The sequence below is a fragment of the Topomyia yanbarensis genome, chromosome 2 (genome assembly GCF_030247195.1).
Source record: "Topomyia yanbarensis strain Yona2022 chromosome 2, ASM3024719v1, whole genome shotgun sequence".
Lineage (NCBI taxonomy): Eukaryota > Metazoa > Arthropoda > Insecta > Diptera > Culicidae > Topomyia > Topomyia yanbarensis.
The window spans coordinates 70,496,378-70,517,777 of record NC_080671.1 but is presented as its reverse complement, the minus strand read 5'-3'; the positions used below and the strand labels follow the sequence as shown (position 1 = coordinate 70,517,777).

Below are 21,400 nucleotides of genomic sequence, written 5' to 3'. Positions count from 1 at the left end.
TCTAAAAAATCGAGCCTTTATTGTAGGTTGCAGGGTTGCAAATTTTGTCCTTCGCAAACAGACATATGAATGATATGCCTACTATGGAAGAAAAAGATGAGCAATAAACTGCTTGTCGCCAATTTCAAACTCTGGTTGATTGTCATGAAAATCGATGTTTTTCGACTACAGCTGCAAATTCCCTGCCAGATCAACAGGTTACCACAAGTTATCCGGAAGAACAAATTGTATTTCTTGGTCGGTAATGCAATGGTTGCTATCGTGTTTTTGAAATTTTAAAAAGTACACATCAATAACCATTTCCTACGTAAAACTTATTATATAATCAACAGGGAAACATGATGAAGTTAGTGTGCAATCCGCCAAAATAACATTACAACGCAAACGGATTTTCGAAATCAATCGTGTTGCATTTTACCAACTCAACTTGCATAAATTTGTTGAAAATAATTTTGGACTCTAAGCAATTTCTTTAGGCTTGACGGTGAACACGTAACAGTATTTCATCTCAAAAAAGGAATTGCTAATGACCACGGAATATTTATGAATTTCAATATGAATATATGAATAAAATTCATAAAAAACACTGACCTACTTCTAGGAATAATAACAAACATAATTCGTGGAAACACGTGCCGTCTACAGCTCATACGTTGCACACAGGGAATCAAGTCAACTGTAGGCGCACAACAAAAATTTAATATCCAAACTCCGACGTTCTCTCAAACGCCGTGTTAAATGAACGTTTTGATCAAAAAACCAATTTCATATCTCATAATATATCCAAAAGAAGATACCTCAAAAAATAATATATCTCCTTCGGTGCCGGCAATGGCTAGAGCCAATTATTCAACGTGCTCTGTCACAGTTAGGTACTGATCATACCCAACTTTAGCACGCAGTTTAGACTTCAAAGCACCCTCCACAAGCACCACTTCCACTTAAACTCAACGCACTGCGCCGGCAGGCAGAGTACGCGAGTTTCCAAGATTCGCTTTCCTCTACCTATTCCACTCTCATTCGGAAGCACTTCCAAGGTCGTCTGCTTGAACCCCGCCAAGTATCAGCAGCGGTGTCACCAACTGACAGGGCTAAGCACACGAAAAAACAGTCCTTCGCTCATAAACACAATCCACTCGCAGTTTAGAGGGCGGCGGGAGAGTGGATCCGCAAAATCCGCGTCAAACCAACCCATCATCATTATCTACTACGAATCGTCTCAAAACGTTGTTCAACGCGTTTGAAAAAGCCTCTCTCGGGTGCTTCACGCTACAGCCGTTCCATTTCTGAACAGTTTTTCCGCCGTCCCGTGCGTACCATCATTGCGGCCTGTCGGAATGCTGACGTATTTTCTAGCGCCGTTCTTTTTCCCCCGACCGTTACTGTAACGTACCGTTTGTTCCCTCCCAGGCAGCTAACCGCTCCCGAATGCGAACGAACATTATGTAATTTTTCTCCCATACTTTACACATCTCGCCCCTGCTATTCTCATTATCGGATTTTCCAGCGTTTCAGATTTTTGATGCATACACCTTCATGCGCTCACACACACAAACGCACACGGGCCATTCAAACAATTTTTACAACAACAGAAGAGCACGTTTAGAAAAACTGACTGTCGTCACATGGTTCGCTATTTTTTGCCTCGTGAAAACCACCACAAAAATCACGGTGAAAATGTCGAAAGGGAAACCCGCCGACATGGAGGAGCTCGTGTGGTTCGCTCTCGGTGTGCTCAATGTCACCAACTGTCTTTCTCTGTCGCGGCTCCGCCCCACCATGCGAGTGAGCTGAGATTATAAGGAAAACACACCGACCAAAAATAGCACCCATATAACATAGCCGACCCCCCCCCCCCCCCCTTGGCGGTCAAAAACCTCCGCAAGAACCAACAACAGGCTAGCGAAAAGACACTAAACTACTGATAATACACACTTTTCAGCTTATCCTCCTGATTTGCACCGATGATTAGCTTTGTCCCACGACGCTTGCCACAAGGCTCCTGTCATTCAACGTTTGTTGTTGTTGTTGTTGTATTCAGCTGACATCGGCAGACGGTTCTTCTGTTATTATTACTTTGCTCGTTTTGCCACTTTCCACAATCCCGCACTGATCGTACACACAGTTTCACAAGCTCACACACCCATCGGGCAGAGACTGACTGCTGGTGATGGTGGCAGCAGTTGTATTGTTCTCAAACAGGACTCGAACCCACTGCAAACACGTGCTGCTTCCACCGAGGGACGTCGCGACGCTTCAAAGGATCAAAGAACACTTGTGCGGCGTTGTTTCTGATGGTTTCTTTTCCCCACCACCACAGGATTAACCTTTCATTTACACACTGCAGACGGAGGGGGCTTTAGCTCACCGGAAACCCGCACTAGGACAACACAGCACAGCACAGAACATATGAGACTTAACCTTTGGGAGGAGGTCGTCAATTAAGCCACATCGCACCACCCTCTTCGGAGGCCAGTTTATTGCGATTCAGAACTCACACGCGCCTTCCAAAGGATATTTTCCTAGCCCACTTTTATTGTCCTTGCTTTTCGTACAAACACACATCAACATACACACACACCCGCACACCGGTGCACGGTGAGGTGGAAAACCAGAAAGCTACCGAAACTGATTTGAGAAACCGCCTTTCTCTTGCTTCTGTTGTCCTACTGAACTAGCTGTAGCCAAAAGTTGGCGCTGGCTTAGAACTGAGTTGGGAAAACCTCACCGGGAAAATTGCTCTACCGACCGAAGACGAACGTGGACCAAGAGATACTGGTTCGACAGTTCCACATCAGACATAAGCAACGGGTCGCGATTGACTGAAACATTTTCCCGAAGCACGATCGGATAATATGAGCAGACACTGTACACGAAGGCTCCCAAAACAGACGCACGAAGGCGAGCTCGGGTGATAAACATATGCGGTTCGGGTTGTTGTTATGCTCGCTCAGCTGGGTTCTGCTTTTACGACGGCGGCGACGGCGGCGTGCGAAACACTCTCGCTCTCACGCGGGCTGACATATTTTTTGCACCAGCAAAGCACGTTGTTGTCTTGTCCGGCAACCAGCGAATGGCCATCGGAGGCGTGAGAGCAAACAGCAGACGAGTAGGTGTGAGAGTTGCTCAATTCTCGTAGTTGATTACGAATCGCGTGGATAAAGGCAAATGAAAACAAACGTGAGTGTAAGGTAGGAAAATTGAGCGAACGGGTTTACACTTGAAGCAGATGCGGGTGGAACTCAGTGGGTTGCTGGGAGTGCAGATGAAATAGTAATGGTCTTAGAAACGAGCGTCTTATATCAAAAAATAACCAACAGTCTACATTTAGTGAAATATTTAAGATTCTTGTTTTATGAAAACAGAAGAGATAAGAACAATATTCATGAACTCAATTCACGACTTGAATTTGTTTCATTCAATATGAAGAAAACTTTTGCGCCATTTTGTGAGTAAAATTAGAAGTTTGAAAAGAACGGAAATTTTATCCTACGAAATTAATCTGGGTGTCAACACGCGGATTTATTTTCGTAGGATCAGATCCTAGTCAGTGGAATAGTGGGATACATTTCGATTGTCCTTTTCCAAATATCTCCGTTTCTTGACGCGCATCGCCGAGATCTTTTTTCTTCTAAACTCCAGGATGCCTGTCTCTTCCTTAACTTTCATATAACTACTAACCCCAGTTTGAAATAAAGTTTGGCAACAAGTCAAAGCTAGCTTTTCCAAAAAATGACCTGTGAAAAACTCGGATTTATTTTCAACATATCTATTTCCGACATTATAAACGTGGGCCCTGGGGAAGACCAATGTAACTAAATTGCGATGTACATAAATCCCTATCCGAAAAATTCATATGCCTTTCACAAAATAAGTTTAGCTAAAAGTTGTTTAATATCGGTGAAAGATCATGACGGAGCAGTTTCCCTGAGAGAACGTTGATAGAAACTGAACCAAAAGCCCCTACTGAGCTAAAACTGATGCCATTTGCTCTTTATTAGCCAAGACCATTCGAATTTCTGTTGAAAACGGCGTAAGGAAATCGTTCGCCTCTTTGCCTTTACGGAAGTTAAATTGTGTATCGTCGAACAACTCCCTGATACAAAATAACACTGCAATCGGCCTATACGAGTGGTGATCGGTGGCTGTTATTCCTGGCTTTGAGATGACGATGGTCTTCACTTGCTCCTAATCATAAGGGATATTGTTGCAACAAAGGAAATTTTTTTCGAAAATTGTGCTATTGGAGCCGTAGAGCTAGGTTCTCGGAAGGACTCCCTGTCAGAATCATAGACTACAATTGCAGACGAGACGGAAAATGTCACCCAATGAAACACTGCATAAGGCCAATTTCAGCGATTCTGAATGTGCTATTCACGGTTCAGATAAGTGGGACTTCGCGATCGCATGCGATATCGTGAAGGGATCGAGCATTTTTACGTTAACTTGTTCCACCACGTGTGCGTTTGTATGTCGCATGTGCTAACGTGTAACGTGTAACTTCGCGTGTGTAATTTCTTTTTATAACCGTGTGTACTTTCGTATATTCGCATGTCTTCTTGGAATATCGCGCGCGGACCGCGAATCTGATACTTAATTTTCGGTGTACGATTCAGAAGAAAGTGCGTTGTCTAGTGGATATGAGCGTTATTTTTGATTGGACCAACTGAATGTATGGACCTAAGTTGCTAAGACGCAGGGTAAAGATTTCCGAATGTGACTGGTTCATAATCGACCAAATACGGGCATTTGTGGGTTCGCGTTTGAGACCGCGTTTGTAACATAGTTCACCTTATCACCGGGGTGTTACCAAATTTGTGCGATTGCGAGCGTAGGTGTGCGTGGATGATCGCTAAAGGATAAAGCGTTCGTATGTGCTCGCGTGTATGTGATTTCGCGTATACAAATTCAATTTTGTAACCGTGAGAACATTCACATATTCGCGTGTGTTATTAGATTAGTCACACGGATCGTCATTTTTATTTTTAGTTATCGGTAAACGGTTCATATTGTGTCAGGGAGTGAGTTGTTATCCCATATCACTAGAGTGCCCGGTCATGTCGCGTGTTGTCTAGTGGATATTTTTTAATTTGTCCAATTGAAGGAATGGACCTAAACTACCGGTACCGAGTATAGAGATATAGAGTATAGATCGCGCGAGCGTTTGTAATTTCATTCTTGAGACCGCGTTTGAAAATTTATAAGTGCTGAAACGTTCACCTTATCACCGGGATGTTGCCATATTTGCGAGATCGTGGATGTAGGTTGCGTGGATGATCGCGAAGGACTCAAGCATTTGTATGTAAACGTGTTTGTCGCGTGTATGTGACTTCGCGTGTATAAATTCGATTTTATAACCGCGTGTTCATTCGCATATTCGAGTGTATTTTTAGACGATTGCGCGGACCGTAAACCTGATACTTAATTTTCAGGGTACGGTTCAAATGCAAGAAGAAAGTAAGTTCTTCCATATCACTAGAGTCCCTGTTCATGTCAGCATGGAACGTGTTGTTTAGTTGATATGAGCGTAATTTTTTGTTTGGTTCACCTGCAGGCATTAGTCTAGGTTGCTATGAGGATAGAGACTTGCAGATGTGATTGATTCATGATTGCGCGTGCAGTGGGTTAATGCTTGAGACCGCGTTTGTAAATTGATAAGTTCTATAACGTTCACTTAATCACCGAAATGTTTTAATGTTAGCGAGATCGTGGACGTAAGTATGTGTAGTATGTGACCAGGTTTGTGTTATTGCGAAGGCCACAAGCGTTCGTACGTTTTGAATGAGAGAAATTTTGGGTCTGTATGCGAGAATATGCAATTTATTGGACTGAACGCAGAAATCATGTAAAATTTATTTGAAAAGACACATACACATGCAACTTTTCACATAATTCTCAAGTGCATATCACATAGAGATTCCTGATATGCTCACGATTATATCCATTGGAACAATCACATACATTTTACGTGGAATATTAATAATAGCTATTGGTTTTTGTTAATAGATTTTAACTGAAAGAAGTTTATTAGTTTCGAAAATATATCCGAAAACTACGCAATGGATTACTTCGAGAAATCTAGATCAGCTAGTAGTAGTTCAATCAAATTTGCCATCTTGAAAACAGTGACAAGTTTTTTCGTATGTGTATATCACATAACATTCATCTGACAACACAGACACCCGTTTTTCACATATAATGTATCGTATTGAGCAGTGAATATTATTGGTGTGCCATAATCATTTGCACATGATTTTCAACGGATATACATAATATGTATGTAATTGTCATCAATGATGAGCTATATGATTTTTTTAATATAAGTTGCGAGATTTCTTGGCTCAGTGCATGTCAGTGAAGAATCTATGACAAAAGGTCGAAGAGACTGAAGGTCGAAAGACAAATGGTCGAAAATACAAAAGGTCGAAAGTACGAAAGGTCGAAAGGTAAAAGGTCGAAAGATACAAGGTCAAAAGACAAAAGGTCGAAAGACCAAATGTAGGAAGACAAAAGGTAGAATAAATTTAAAGTAGAAACCAAATATGTTTAAAAAAAAACCCTTCAAGGAACGAAAAATCAAATATCAAAGATAAAATTAAAATGATTGGCAATGTTCAAACAAAGGTGAATTTGTATTTTTCAAAATATCATTTAAGCTTAGAAAAATAGTTTGTAATATATTTAGAATTAACATTTTCTCAGTATACTATGGCGAACAAATTTTTTTGGCAATTTTAAATATAGAATTAAAAATGTTGCATACACCAATCATAGTAAATTCATCATTTTTAAAGCAAGAGAGTAATTGTTGTGATGAAATAAATATATAAATGAATGGATATATAAATAATTAAATGTATTAATAAACAAATAATTAAATAAATAAATAAGTAAATAAATAATGAATAAATTAAAAATCAACATTGCCGCCTAATGTGATTACACCACACCATCGTTTCCGCTCGCCGCTTCCGACGTTGTATCCCAAATCGTAAATCATCATTGAGAAAGGAATATAATTAGCAGATCAATCATCACATAAAGAACAGCTCGTGTTATAAAGAAGGAAAAACATCGATAAAAATTTAAATTGTTAAATTTTATAATTTGAAATTTATTACAGTACAATTGAAGTTCATGGTAGAATTCATTGTATTTTTAACATTAACGTAAAAGTTAAAATCAGTATGACAAAATAAAAGTATGTTATATATTTTGCTTAAGAATTAAAGCAATAATGTGATTTAATCTTCGAGGCTAGTGTTTTCAAATGCCTTCGTGGCAGTTTTTCATCTTTCTCGGATTATTTCGTTTTCTTTTTTGACGTAGCTTTTCAGTAATTTCAAAAACATAGCTTTAATCAGATTATTTTTAAATGTAAAAATGGCCAATGCGCATAGTTGGTTCTACGACAACCACAGCGCAGGTTTCTAAGTAGAGGCAACACTACCCGAAGAAAGTATAATTCGAATAAGCTGCATGTGAAACGGATAACCGACGACAACAAAGCAGCTATCACAGATTTCCGATCTAATTCAAAGGCCCCAAATAACCGTGAAAACAGAACAACAGACAGTCAATAGTAACCAGGGAAGGCAAAAATAAAAGAGAATAGTCTACTCCACTTTAACACAAGACAGTAACGAACTAAGCAAATAAAAATACATGGTTATTAACTAACTGCAATTGAAAAACAACAGACAGTAGAAAATATCGTCTTGGTTGTTTGCCCTCAGTTATGCTTCTAATCAAAAATCTAAGTTAACCCTCCGGAAGTCGCGTAAATGGCTCACTGAACGAACACCCGCTGGTACCCTAAAACGATTTCGTTAGATTTTCAAAGCAGCGTGCACTCAGTGCACTAGCGCGACTGCGTGAAAAAGTCTTATTGTCCCTTACGTTTTTTGAAGAAAAGAAAATTAAATTTCACTATCGTCGTTAGGTATGCTTGAAACAGTTTACTGCTGCGTATTGATATCTTCTTCCTTTGTGGTGAAGCGGCTTTGTTCGGTGCACTGCACTGTGGATCTCGTCAGTCTCCTCGTCATCGGTACTACTTTCTTGATGTTCATGGTCGATTGCTCTTTTTTGTTTCTTGTTATTATTGTTATCGTTATTGTGAATCTGTCCTCCTCGACATTGGCTTCTTTGTAGGGGGTACTGGTTGTTGGCTTGGGGATATTGGGCATAGTTGTTGTTAAGCAAATATTGTTCCTGTCTGATCCGTAGATATTGGTTTTGCAGTCGAAGGGATTGGTTTAATCGGATGCATTTTCACCACAATAAAACCACACCATTTGAAACACCTGGGAAGAAGTTCCTCCACGTTGATACTGTGACAGAGTCCGCTTCTCCGTATCTTGACATGTATTTTATAATCACGATGTCAGTGATGCGTGGGGATAAGTCATGGAAGCGAACTTCTATAGAGTCATTGTCAATATATACGGAGATGCTGATTTTAACGTTGCCAACTGCTGCAACTTGTTTCACGAAACCTATGACTCCGCTTGGGAAATGCCCTTGAACATAATTAGCACTTGATGTGAAATATGATGCAGTTGAAGGATACATACAAGGATGTTAACTTCTGCCATATTGAGCTCCATCTGCACTTTTAATAATTGTTCCACTTCCCGAATAACTCTAACGGTCTAACGGGACATTTGGAAAAGTTAATAGCAACACAGTTAGTCCGCAGTGGCGCTTGCTTTTGTTGTGTGTCGATACTCATCACTTTTTCACACGGTAGGTAGAAGCACTGAATAAAGAACAAGCGATAGGTACATTCTAGAGAAAATTTAGAATAGGACGTAAGTAACAGTGAGTGATTCTCTTCTGTTCATTACTCGGTCATTTCAACATATACTACTCTACTCTTTGCATAATATTCTAGGAAAAACCGTCGGCTTTCGATATGTACTGGAAAATTAGTGCAAAGTGTTGTAATGACGTCGCAATAATCGAAAGAGAAAGTAAACAAAGAGAGGCTCTCAATGTTACTTACGGCCTATTCTAAATTTTCTCCAGAATTGTTTGCATGCTTCAATGATGCCTATATTTCTTCTACTGCTCTGTGCGAGTAGAGAAGAGAGACTATTCCTTACGTTGCCTTTCAATATTTGTACTTTCGACCATTTGTTTCTTCGACCTTTTGTCACTTTCGACCTTTGTGAGTTTCGACCTTTTGTCCTTTCGACCTATTGTCCTTTCGACCTTATGTCCTCACGGTCATTTTTCTTTCGACTCTTTGTCTATTTGACCTTTTGTCTCTCGACATTTTGTCCCTAAACCGATAGTGAGTGTAAGTATGAATTTAATTTAAGGTATTGAAATAAAAAGAAAAACAACATGCCGAATAAATGAAAAAGGAAAGAAATTGAATAGAAAACTATAAATTGATCAATATTATTTTTGGTATACATGAGTAGTGAAAAAACAAACTACGAGAAGTACATAAAACAGACTCATGAAGTAGAAGAAAAGAACACGTGTCACATGCAGTGAAACTCATTGAACTCATCTAAATGCCAGCAAATGATACTTATTTACCATTAATAACTGCATTCTATTAGAACTTTTTCATTCGATGCTGACCGGGAATTGATGATTCACGTGCGTCAGAAAATGGATCGTGGCTTATTTTAGGCAATCCGATCTTCCCGAATGAATCTAATCGAATACACGAATTGAACACCGGTAAAAAGTGACCAACGAATCCCAAGAAGAATAACCCACGTTTCTATCATATACGCCAGTTCTGCAACCTTTCCCTGTCACAAAAGCTCAGACGAACACATACACAGATAGACATACGACTACTACCCAATTGTACACTAGTACTAAAAATTACAATTATTACAACACAGCATAACAAATTGGGTTCAACTGTTATATTTTGTTAATGCGCCTGCGCACGTTGACGGAGTCGACCAATAAATCGACACACTGCCATTAAACTGTGGAACAATGTTTGAAAACACGGCACATAGCAATAGTCAATCCACGTCGACCCGCCAGTTGGCCACGCTAGTGAGCACAGGCCGTTGATTGACCGTTAGTTTGGGCTGGTGCAGTGTATGAAAAAAACACAAAAACACGGTCTCCTCGATGCACCACTATCGAGGTGTAATTCAATAACCAACTTAAAGCAATTGTCTGTCAGATTCTTTAAAACTTAGTCATAAATATGCCTTAAGATGTTTGCAATACCGTCAAACCCGTCAACCTAGGGGAGGGCCTTGGTGCCAAAATAAAGTTGAAATCCTGTTTAAATCCACGCAGTGATGCAATTGCGCCTTTCTCATTTTTTCAAACTACGATTCCATAGCTGGTTATGTTCAATAGAATGGTGGAAGTGTTTATATTCAGTACGATTTGCACATACGTTCAATGGATCGATAGCCACGAACTTGAAATGCTATGTGTCGACGCTGAAGGACTTGAAACCAGTGGCGAATCCAATAGGAGGGTCCGGGGGTCTGAACCCCGCCGAAAATTTTCAACTTGTTAAGGAATTTTAAATTAGTTTGAATTTTGAAGTAGTGTCAAACTCAATATGATTTTAAACCAAATTTTTCACTGATTTTTATTAAATGCGGTTATTGCGCACTACGTAATGTGTTCATTTCAAAATCGAAATTTCAGACCCACTTGGAAATTTTATTCTGGATTCGCCACTGCTTGAAACAAAAATATATAATATTTAATTAGCTTAATCAGCATTAGCTCAATGTTGTCTTTTGGCTAACTTATTTTATCATGTCAGGGTATGTGTGTGAAGGGGATGAATAACTCACAACCGAACCATCCCGCTACCTATCATGGTGATTGGGATGAGAGAGGGATGAGTCTGAAGAGAAAGGATGGGATGTTCGTTTGAGGGGGATCTTCTAGGGTGCTTGATTGGGACTTGATGATGGGTGAATTGATGGGGGAAGGGAGGTTTAAGGACCAGTGGTGTAATGTGGGGGAAAGTCAACCCCTCACCGCATACCCCCAGCTACGCCCCTGTTAAAATACAGAAAACCTATCTCTGCCAAGATTAAGTTCACGATGTTCAGAGTGATTCCATAACCTTTCTATATAAGAAAGGCAAAAATGTGCTAATGTCCAAAAAAGTCAATTTCCCTCGATTTTTTTTCGAGATTACATCAAATCTCGATGTTTCATTTTTACCATTTTTTTTTGTTAACCATTTTTGTTAACGACCTATTGAGTTAATTTGTCAACAGTTTTTTCGGCATTTAATTAGCAAGGGACTGGAAGGTGAAGTATATTTTTCAATATTTAGAGCCATAGTACTCAAGGGAGAGCAAGGTGTTGAAAGGAGAAAGTTTAGAAAAGCGTGGAAGGATCATATATGCAAGCTTAGAGCTCACCGGCGACTTAACCCTTTGTCTGCTACCGTAGGAGTCAGGGTCTTTTGGCATTAGAAATGCGAATCACCTGAGTCTACGGCATGTCCGAACAAGCGTAAAGTAACTTGTTACTTCATGCTGTCGGAACCGACTCTCGATGTTTCATGCATTTTAAAGACACTTGGCATCAAAAATACAAATTCCATTTTGAAGTTTTCCTTTACTCCCCCCATTGAGAATTTTTCAGTTCCTGCCTATATGGAATCAAGAACCATCGTAGGTGGCCAATGTGGTCAAAGCGACTTCAGTTAGTCATTATAGATCTAGACTGGCAAATCGAAATAACTTTGCACCCATTTTAATGAGCTTTGCATCATTTTGATATCATACTGGTACCAGTTTATATGGGAATTTGCTGTGTGGTCGCACTCTTCAACCCATAACTCCGGAACCGGAAGTCCAATCAATAAAAAAAATAATAGCAGCCGATGGGAAGGTTTGAGATTAAGTTTGGGCAGAGTTTGGTGTCTTCGGAAAAGTTGCTGTATGGCAACTAGCGCTTTAATTAGTTTAATCAAACTAGTTCGGAATTCAGTCGCTAGAGCGGCACTATTATAAGTTTTTTTTTAATAATCTAGACAGAAATGTTGTGTCTTCGAGAAAAATGTAGGTCCTATCATTTTAAATATATCTTCTGAAGATGCAAACTTTGTAGGTTCTGTATGTTTCGTGATAGAGCTTCAAATAGATATGTTAACAGTTTTACTTATAGATTATGTATTCAAAAATGAACCATATTTCAAAATTTGTACGTCTTTCAGGGTTCAAAAGATATACTTATTATTACCTGACATACCACTTTGTCGTAGACACCATCTTTCTATCTCGTTTCATTAAAAAGTTGATAACGGCGCCCACCTAGCGACTGAATTCCGGACTAATATGAAATCATCAAATAAAGTGCTTGATGCCATGTAACAACTTTGCCAAAGACATCATAACTCTAAAACGAGAGATAAGTAATGGACGAGTAAATTGTGGGGTAATCCCTTCTGAACGCCAGGTACCCCCGGGGTTACCCCCGAATTACCAAAAAAGGTTCGTGAATTGAAAAGTAGTACCGAAATTCTCTCAGGTGCACTCGATGGTTGTATCCTAACCTCAGTGTAGTCACGAAACATGCGCACCAGTGCACCACTGGATTGAAATGCTATCACTCTAAGGTATTAGTTCGAATGAAATTTGCATGTTGCGATCCAACAAGCCATAAACGGAAAATCAAATAACCCACCACTATCATTCCATTAGTTCAAAAGCGATGCAGCGTGATTTATTTATTTCAATTCATTCACACTTGATCGGTTTGAAAATAAATTACCTAAAATTATCCCAGTTTGATGCCTAATGGATCGGAAATGCTGCCGATTTGTGTATTTATTTCAAGACGATAAAGGCCCGAGATGTGTATAAATCGGATCGTACCTTTCTGCTTCCAGTATGAGTACGAACCTAGTTGAATAGTTTCTTCCAAGTATAATAATCAATTGACTGATGATATGCAAATAAACTTGAACGTAATCGTAATTTATGAATACGACAATTTTCTTGCAAATTGACGACGACGACTGCCTCCCAACGGGGTCGGCTATCATCGAGCACGTAACAGAGCAATTATAAGCAATCAATTAAAACAAACCAGATTGATGATTTCCCAGACGGTCCACAGTCCCAGTGAGTTTTCCCCGACAAACCAACTGCCTCAAGCGCAACACACGGAGAGACACGAACCAGTACTAGAATAAACACATTTACTGCGTTGCCTGATGGTTGCACTCTTGCCCAACGCTCCCAATTCAATACGTGTGAAGCGAGAAAATTTTATCTATCCCCACAGTCGCCTTTTGATGTCTTTATTTATGAGATCTAAGAAAAGTGCAGCACTCCTACCCTTTCAGTTCTGTTCAACCTCCGCCGCCGCTATTGGGACTGCATTCCAGGAGTACGGAGGAGCCGAACAAGAAAAAGCATCTTATGGCGTCACCAGATCGTACCGCACTAAACCGTTAAGGAAGGGAAAACAAACGGAGCAATAGACACACAAACACACATCCATACACCACACAACGAGTATAAGTTGATGTATTTTCCTGCTGTGCATACATCACAACTATTGCCCCGGGGGTCTTCAGCAGGATGGGGTAGGGCGGAATTCGAGCATCAGGTCGCACCATAATCCTGCAAGTCTGCTCTGCCGGGTGGCTGTGGACACATTTTCGAATTTTCCTACTCGGAATGGGATTGCCTGGGGAGAGTTAAATTTGGATTCCATGTTGCTCCATGTGCGTGTACTGTGCCCTGCCAGTAGTGCCGTTATACCTATATGTACACATACAGGATCTTGGTCGATGAGGAAGGAACTAGGATTGTGTAGCTACTTACCGTTGTTTGTGAAGAAAGGCTTCAGAATTTCCACTCGGATAGACGGTGCTAGCTAGCTTGTTCAACCCCTTGGGACACAGTAAGTAATAGGCTCTTGGTGAGTTGCCTGTGGATGTATGTCCCGATGGATGTTGCAGGATGTGGGTATACTAAGTAACTGGATTATTTCAAGCATAACCGAACAGTTAGGTCTTAGCAGTCAATTGAAAATATTACTGAGTAATCAGTTTGTTGTTTTGATGCACAAAACAAATTCATGAATGAGGATAGTGTGTTCCGGAGATACGTTTAATTGAATAAAGATTTTGTGGTGATACGTAAGTTCAAGCACAAGTCACTACCAACAAACGATGCACATTTAAATACCAACTAATTTTCGAGCCACACTGCTAGAGGAATCGGCACAGGATTTTTTTATCATGACGCAGCGATAGTTGCCTTACAAAAGGAAAATCGAGAAAAGCTTTTACTTGTTACTTTGAGGAAGACGATTACCGGAGCATTTCATCACACGCAGAGATACCCGGTAGAGTAGAATTCGAATACCAATGAAAGTGCAGCTCAGCACAGCGGATTATTTTCCGTTCGTTCTTTCCTCTCGGCCAGCCGCATCTGACCAAAGAGGCAAGGTTTTAGTCTCCCGCAGTCTCACTTGATTAGGCGGAATGAACTTGAGCAAGATCCGCTGTGTACAGCCAATTATTTTGCTTTCGGGCCAAAACCGAACCGACTGTCGGCCATTCTGGTTGAGGTTCGTGGGAAGCTATAAGCTATGGCCGGTAACTGCTCCGACCGTATAAGTTGTGTTCTGAGACAGACCGACCGAGTTCGGAAAATCGAAACACTTCAGAACAGGTGTGTTTTACTGTTCCCTCGAAAGTCTGCATAACTGCCAGGGCAAAAAATAATAATAAATAACAAATGTCGTCTGGTATTCATGTCTCCGAGGACGTCGACGACGATCCGATTCGATCCGATAGTCTGTGGAATAAATGGAAAAACTATGACACAGCCTTTGGCCAGGTTGGTGCCCGGCCAGCCGGCAGAGGGCGCTTGAGTTAATGGTTAAAATATGTTACACTGGTCGATTCGTCGCTACCGTTGTCGTCGTCGTCATCACCATCTACCGGTTACAACACGATACACGGGTGTGACCACCGCTAACCGCCAGAAGCGACGTTGATGTTATTTATAGGAACGACGATACTAGGGAGTAGTTTGAACATTCAAAACAAATCAGCAAAATAACACTTGATGTAGATGTTGGTCTGGTTTAAATCGATGGCATTTTGCCGGGCCCGGGTCAGGTGATTCTAACTACACACCTCCGCTACCTATCAAGATTTACAATCAAGAAGCCAAGGTGGAACATGAGCACGGAACGTGTCAGCATGAAATAGGATACGTGTGCAGATGGAAGCTGCTGGGGGTGATTTATTTTGAATTGAAGGCGCTGTAAGACGGCAAGTGTCACATTGTGTTAGTACGGTGAGGAATGCTAAAATATGAAACACATGTGTGGTGATGGATTAGTAATTAGTAAATTACGGATTTCGTCATGATGCAAATATCCACATACGAAATTGTGTTGAAATCCGCAGTATTAACTGTGAACGTTGAATGTGACTAATAATGCTATCTGAATGAATATGATGTCATGGCGAAGAGAAGGAAATTCTGTATTATAAATAAGGCACTGGGAATCAAATGATTAGTGGGAATAAGATATACCTACATGTCTTGAGGTTTTCATACTAAGAAATTACAAACTTTAACTTGTCTTCGCTCCTGCAGAACAATGTTTTCATTTAGGTAACTGTTGAATAAAGACTTCTTCTTCTTTGTGTTATTTTCCGTCAGCTTATTCCGCTACGAGATCAAATACCGACGCCAGAGAGGTGACTCCACTATCTGGACTAGATATCGGTCCACCAACTCATGGACCGGGGACCAACGGCTTCACTTCCTTTCCGAAGGAAGACGTAACCACAGAGTTTTTTCACCTAAGAACAATCTCAACGACTTCGGCTGGAATTGGACCCAGACCAACTGGGGTGAGTGCGAAGTCAGGTAAGTTTTTATGCAAGGCAAACTTGATCTTCTCCGGTCCCGGAGTATTACTGTTGCACGATAGTAGAGCTATTAAGAAATCAACCATCGAGAACGAGAGCTCAGAATCATTTTAGGTGTGCATTTTCCACAGTTAATAAGACCACTTTGACACAAGAGCATTTTTAAAAGGGCGTAGAGGACGAATTTCGCGCCAAATCGCATTCAGAGTTGGCGGCACCCCGGACTTTGACACAAAAAGCCACTTTGCATATTTTGTTTTTTTTCCAAAAAATGATCTAGACTGTCTTTTGAAAAGGGCCAAACTTTTTTACCAATTTTTTCAAATGGCTGTATTCTAAAAATAACAAATCCTACAATAAAATGTTGTAGGAGTGGTTTTCAAAAATTAGTCAAATTTTCGAATAAAAATATTGAAAAAATTCTTCATTGACTCCTACACTGAAAAAAACGATTTTAAAAATTTAAAGTCGATTTACAAAAAAAAACCCATTTTTTATTTGGATGAAATTTTGACCCAAGATAGATAATTATGTTCCCTACCTACCATCAAAAATTCAAGTTTGGCACTTTTAAGAAAAAAAAGTTATTTAAAAAAAAATTTCCTTGTCCAAACTGAATTTTTTTTCGTCAGTGTATTTTTATCGAAAACTAAACCAATGAAAGTCATAATCATCTCAGAATCCAATAAAACTCAGTTTGTTAGAAGATATTGTCTAATTTAGCAACTAAGTATATTTTTTATTAAGGGGCTAACTACTTTTTCATTTTTCATGAAATCGAATTTTTTTTATTATTTTATCTGAAAGTTGTATCCTTGATAATGTTTTCCCAAATTTTTATAGAGATCCGAGAAATATATCGAAAGTTACACGCTTCCAAGCGCGCTTCGTCTACCAAGAGCAGTGGTAATTTGAAATTTTAAACTCGATTATCTAGAAATGTCGTTTTACTAAAAATGGTTTTTCCGTGATCACGATTGCCGAAAAACTACTTAATCAATTTTCTTAATTTTTTTCAATTGATGGTAATTAATTTTTCTCGTACCTTAATGATTCCTTTTTTATTCATAAATTTTTGTTTCATGGATGAGAATTTTTTTAATACCATTTTTAGACCTTAAAACAGCGATTTTTTACTAAAAACGTTCTCGAATGCAGGATAAAATTATTATTTATTCAACTAATCGATAAGTACGAAGAATACTCATATACTAATGGAATTTTTTGAGTTTTGGGATTTTAGATGATCTATTGGTCTCCAATCGTGATCATCGCAAACCTCTTAAATAAAAAAGGGTTTCGGGGGAAAAGCCATAACTCCGCCAATTATCAATTTATTTTTATAAACTTATGCTTGTTTATTTAACTGAAAAATGTACGACCAAAATATTATAAGTTTGATGTAATAAAATCATTGCTTTATTCCTTTACGTAAATTCAAACTTTCTTGACATTTTTATCACTAAAAGGTGTGTAACCCCTTAATCAAGAATCCCATTGAAAAGAGTTTATGTCGTTAACAAATATTCTATTATTATTTTTTTATTTTCTTGTTTAGTGCTGAGGTAAAATTAGAGAAAGAAATAACCACCAAAACATTATGTATTGAATTTTACATAATTATTTATTTATTTTTATATTTTACATTTGTCTTAAAACTATCTTCACGTATGCTATTTTGTATTATTTCTATGCAAGGAAAATATTTAATTTTCCCCCAGGAATAGGCACAAAACCGTGCCTATTTGTGAGTTCCAGATATTGTTTTGGCGTTATTATACAGCTCTTAGAGTTCTCCTGACATTTTGTTGTACCGTTCAGTGAATATTTGGGGCATCGCAAAAAAAAATTTTTTTTTTGAATTCTCGAAGGCCTTCCTCTCATATTGTGACAAATGTCAAAGTAAGCTCAGATGCCAAATTTCACATCATTTGGACAATTTTAGACCCCCGCCCACTTCGCTTGAAATTTTTTGATATATGTACTAAGGGAAAATATGGAGGAAAAATACATTAAATGCTATAACTTTTGAAGTAGAAATCAGGAAATTACAACTTATACCTCTTTTGAAAGGAAATAATCTTGATATTTGAATGGAGATATTTTTGTTTCTAGAAAAATACGGGAAAATGGGGTACTGGGTCATTTTAGCCCCAAAATCCTCTTTTTTAATGATTTTCCTGCTCCGTGATGCAAATCATACATATTTTGTAGTTTTTCTAATGTGAAAAAATCTCAGAAATCGATCGGAGCCTTTTTGACCTTTGTCCGAATACGAGAAGTTAGGGTTATATGGCCTATTGTCATTCATATTAAACTTCATCATTTTCTCGTGAATATATCTCTATTATTCTTCACTCAATTTTCATAAACTATACCTTGTTGAACGTGGAAAATCCTTAGGATTATAACAAAAATAGATTCGTTACCGGTAAAATTCAGGAACATCAAATTATCTGACATATAGTGTCGATTTCACATTTTTATCATAAAATCGCACATATTAACTCCATTTAACAACAAAATTCTTATTTAATTTACTACTTTTAGTGAAAAATATGCTTAGGGATCACATGAAAAAAGTTTCATTCCTGGAAAAATAGGGGAAGTTTAGGTATCAGGACAAATAATGAAAAAAATGAGATTTGTAGAGTAAATATCAAAAAGTTTGATGTTTCTGAATTTTATCTTTAACGTTTTGATTTTTGTTTTATTCCTCAGAATTTTACACGTTCAACAAGTTACATTTTATGAAAATTGGTTGAAGAATAATAGAGATAAATTCAGGAGAAAATGATAAAATTTAATATGAATGACAAAAAGCCCTATAACTCCAACTTTTCGTATTCGGACTAAGGTCAAAAGGGTTCCGATCGATTTCTGAGATTTTTTCACGTTAGAAAAACTACAAAATATGTATGATTTGCATCACGGAGCAGAAAAATCATTAAAAATATGGGATTTTGGGTCCAAAATGACCCAGTACCCCACTTTCCCGTATTTTCCTAGAAGCAAAAATATCTCCATTCAAATACTAAGATTATTTCCTTTCAAAAGAGGTATAAATTATAATTTTCTGATTGCTACTTCAAAAGTTATAGCATTTAATGTATTTTTCCTCCATATTTTCCATTAGTACCAATTTCAAAAAATTTCAAGCGAAGTGGGCGGGGGTCTAAAATTGTCCAAATGATGTGAAATTTGGCATCTTACTTTGACATTTGTCACAACATGAGAGGGGGGCCTTTCAGAATTCAAAAAAAATTTTTTTTTGCGATGCCCTAGTGAATATGTAGCAGAAAATTAATTTTGTGATAATTTTATCAGAACAACTGCCCAGCTATACAGGTTGTTTGGTTCATGGTTAAAAACCTCTCGAGGGGTGATAGACTGTCATATTTGGAGAAAAAAAAATTCTACACATACCATCAAATCTCAACTGTTACAGAGTTATTGAACTTTTTGTGTAAAAAACTTATTTGTCTTAAAATACCTCTAACTTTAAAAGCATACTTTGTATTTTAAATCTTTTAATCCCATTCGAAAGGTGAGAAAATTTCCTATTGAAATATCCTAATAATTCCTAATAAATATCTTTTAGCTAAGTGTACTAAATGATATTTTACTAACGAAATAACTCCAAATTTGTGTTTCTTTGGAGTTTTTTAATTATTCTAATTATTAATCAACAAATGTATCGCTACTATTGTTCATTTGATGGCCCTTAATGTTCTCAATAACTTTTTATTTGATACTTTCTCTATATCGCTTTTCATTTTGATACTATTTAATAGTTAACACAGCATGACCTCTCCACAAATATAGTGGGTTCGAAATCGTTATTTTTGCATATGAAACGATGTGATAAAAACGATTTTCCGTCGAAACCAAAAGAGATAATTGAATGGAGCCAAAGAAAGAACTGTAGAACTTGCTGAGATGCATTATTTCCATAATAATAATGGTGATGTTTATTATTTACTATTTTAAGAAAATTAACGAAAATGCTAATAATAGCAATAGCAACTTGAATTTTTGACGGTAGATAGGGAACATAATTACCTATCTTGCAAAAAAATTTCATCCAAATCAAAAACGGTTTTTTTTTGTAAATCGACTTTAAATTTTCAAAATCGATTTTTTTCAGTGTAGGAGTCAATGAAGATTTTTTTCAATATTTTTATTAAAAAATTTGACTAATTTTGTGAAAATCACTTCTACAACATTTTTTTGTAGGATTTGTCATTTTTAGACTATAGCCTTTTGAAAACAATTGGTAAAAAAAGTATGGCCCTTTTCAAAAGACAGTCTATATCATTTTTGGAAAAAACAAAGTATACAAAGTGGCTTTTTGTCATAAAGTTCTCATGTACAGAAAGTTTCACTAAAATCTGAGAAGGTGCTGCCATCATTTGTTCGAATTGGCGCGAAATTTGTCAGAGGCTTTTGCATGCAGAACTTTCCAACTAAAAATTGTTCGACCACCCGTTTTTAAACAGCAAAACTATCTGAGAAGAATCTACTTCTGTGCGAAAAATATATTTAGTGCGACAAAATATGCATTGAAAAAAGCAGTGAATTTTTCATAAAAACAAAAATTTATGTTAAAAATTAAATTAAAAAAAAAATCCTTTTTGATTTTTTATCTCGATGTAGAAACGCGAATCACTTATAAAAAGATCGTAATAAAACAAAATCATTGTTTTATTGAAGGAAAATTTAAAATGTCTCAAAAACTACGAGAGTTTTGTTTTTTTTTCGTCATGAGCATTGTGAGCATTGTGACACTTGAAATCAAATTTAATCAAAAGATAAAATTTTTGACTGCAAATAGCACGAATTATAGAAATATCTCAAAAGCTCTTATTAGGGTAACTTTCTCATTCTTCGTGATCCAAATGGACTGAAAAAAATCTCTTTCATGTTTAAAACGATAAACATTTGATGGTTGAGAGTTCATGATGGAGAAATGTGAATAACTTATAAAAAGAGGATAATTTTTCTTTTTTCCTTTTTTTATTTCGACTATGTTAGTCACATTTTCTTTTTTACATTTTAACGACATTCAATTAGCTAGAGATGACTGTGTAGGGAAAGTTATGAAAATTAGAGCCATAGTACTCAAGTGAGAGCAAGGATGTGAAGTAAACAGATCGGAAAACTAGAAGTGGCAGGGTCATTAGAACAGGCTTAAAATCGTACGGGCTTAATCTTTGTCTTCTGTTAATGAGGGTCGAGCTTAGGCAGTATAGCTACGAATCACCCGAGTTCACTAACATGTGTCCTGATATCGATAGACGTGTCCATCTTTACCGTGACAACCCTATCCAGTAATCTCTAGCTAATGGAATGTCGTTAAAATGTAAAGAGAGGGGTAATTTTACGAAATATATTAGATTTTGGGAGATTTCAGTCAAATGCATTTTGATTTGAAATGGTATTTAGAATCATGTTCTATAATAAAATTACAGTTTAGACAGTCAACTTGTATTAAATTTACAACACGTTTAAAGTTATCGTTAGAAAAAC

General features: G+C 37.7%; 1 protein-coding gene across 4 annotated transcripts in view; it reads right to left on the bottom strand.

Moving 5' to 3' along the window:
• LOC131678404 (pseudouridylate synthase RPUSD2-like) overlaps positions 1–21,400 on the bottom strand; it is a 711,893-nt gene that overhangs the window by 608,925 nt on the left and 81,568 nt on the right. For 3 of the 4 annotated variants that reach the window (XM_058958551.1, XM_058958549.1, XM_058958550.1), the window contains exon 1: positions 1,936–2,805. The exons of the other annotated variant lie outside the window; for it this stretch is intronic. The gene's annotated coding sequence lies outside the window, so the exon portion shown is untranslated. Of the gene's footprint in view, positions 1–1,935; positions 2,806–21,400 lie in introns of those variants that run through there. 4 annotated transcript variants of the gene reach the window in all.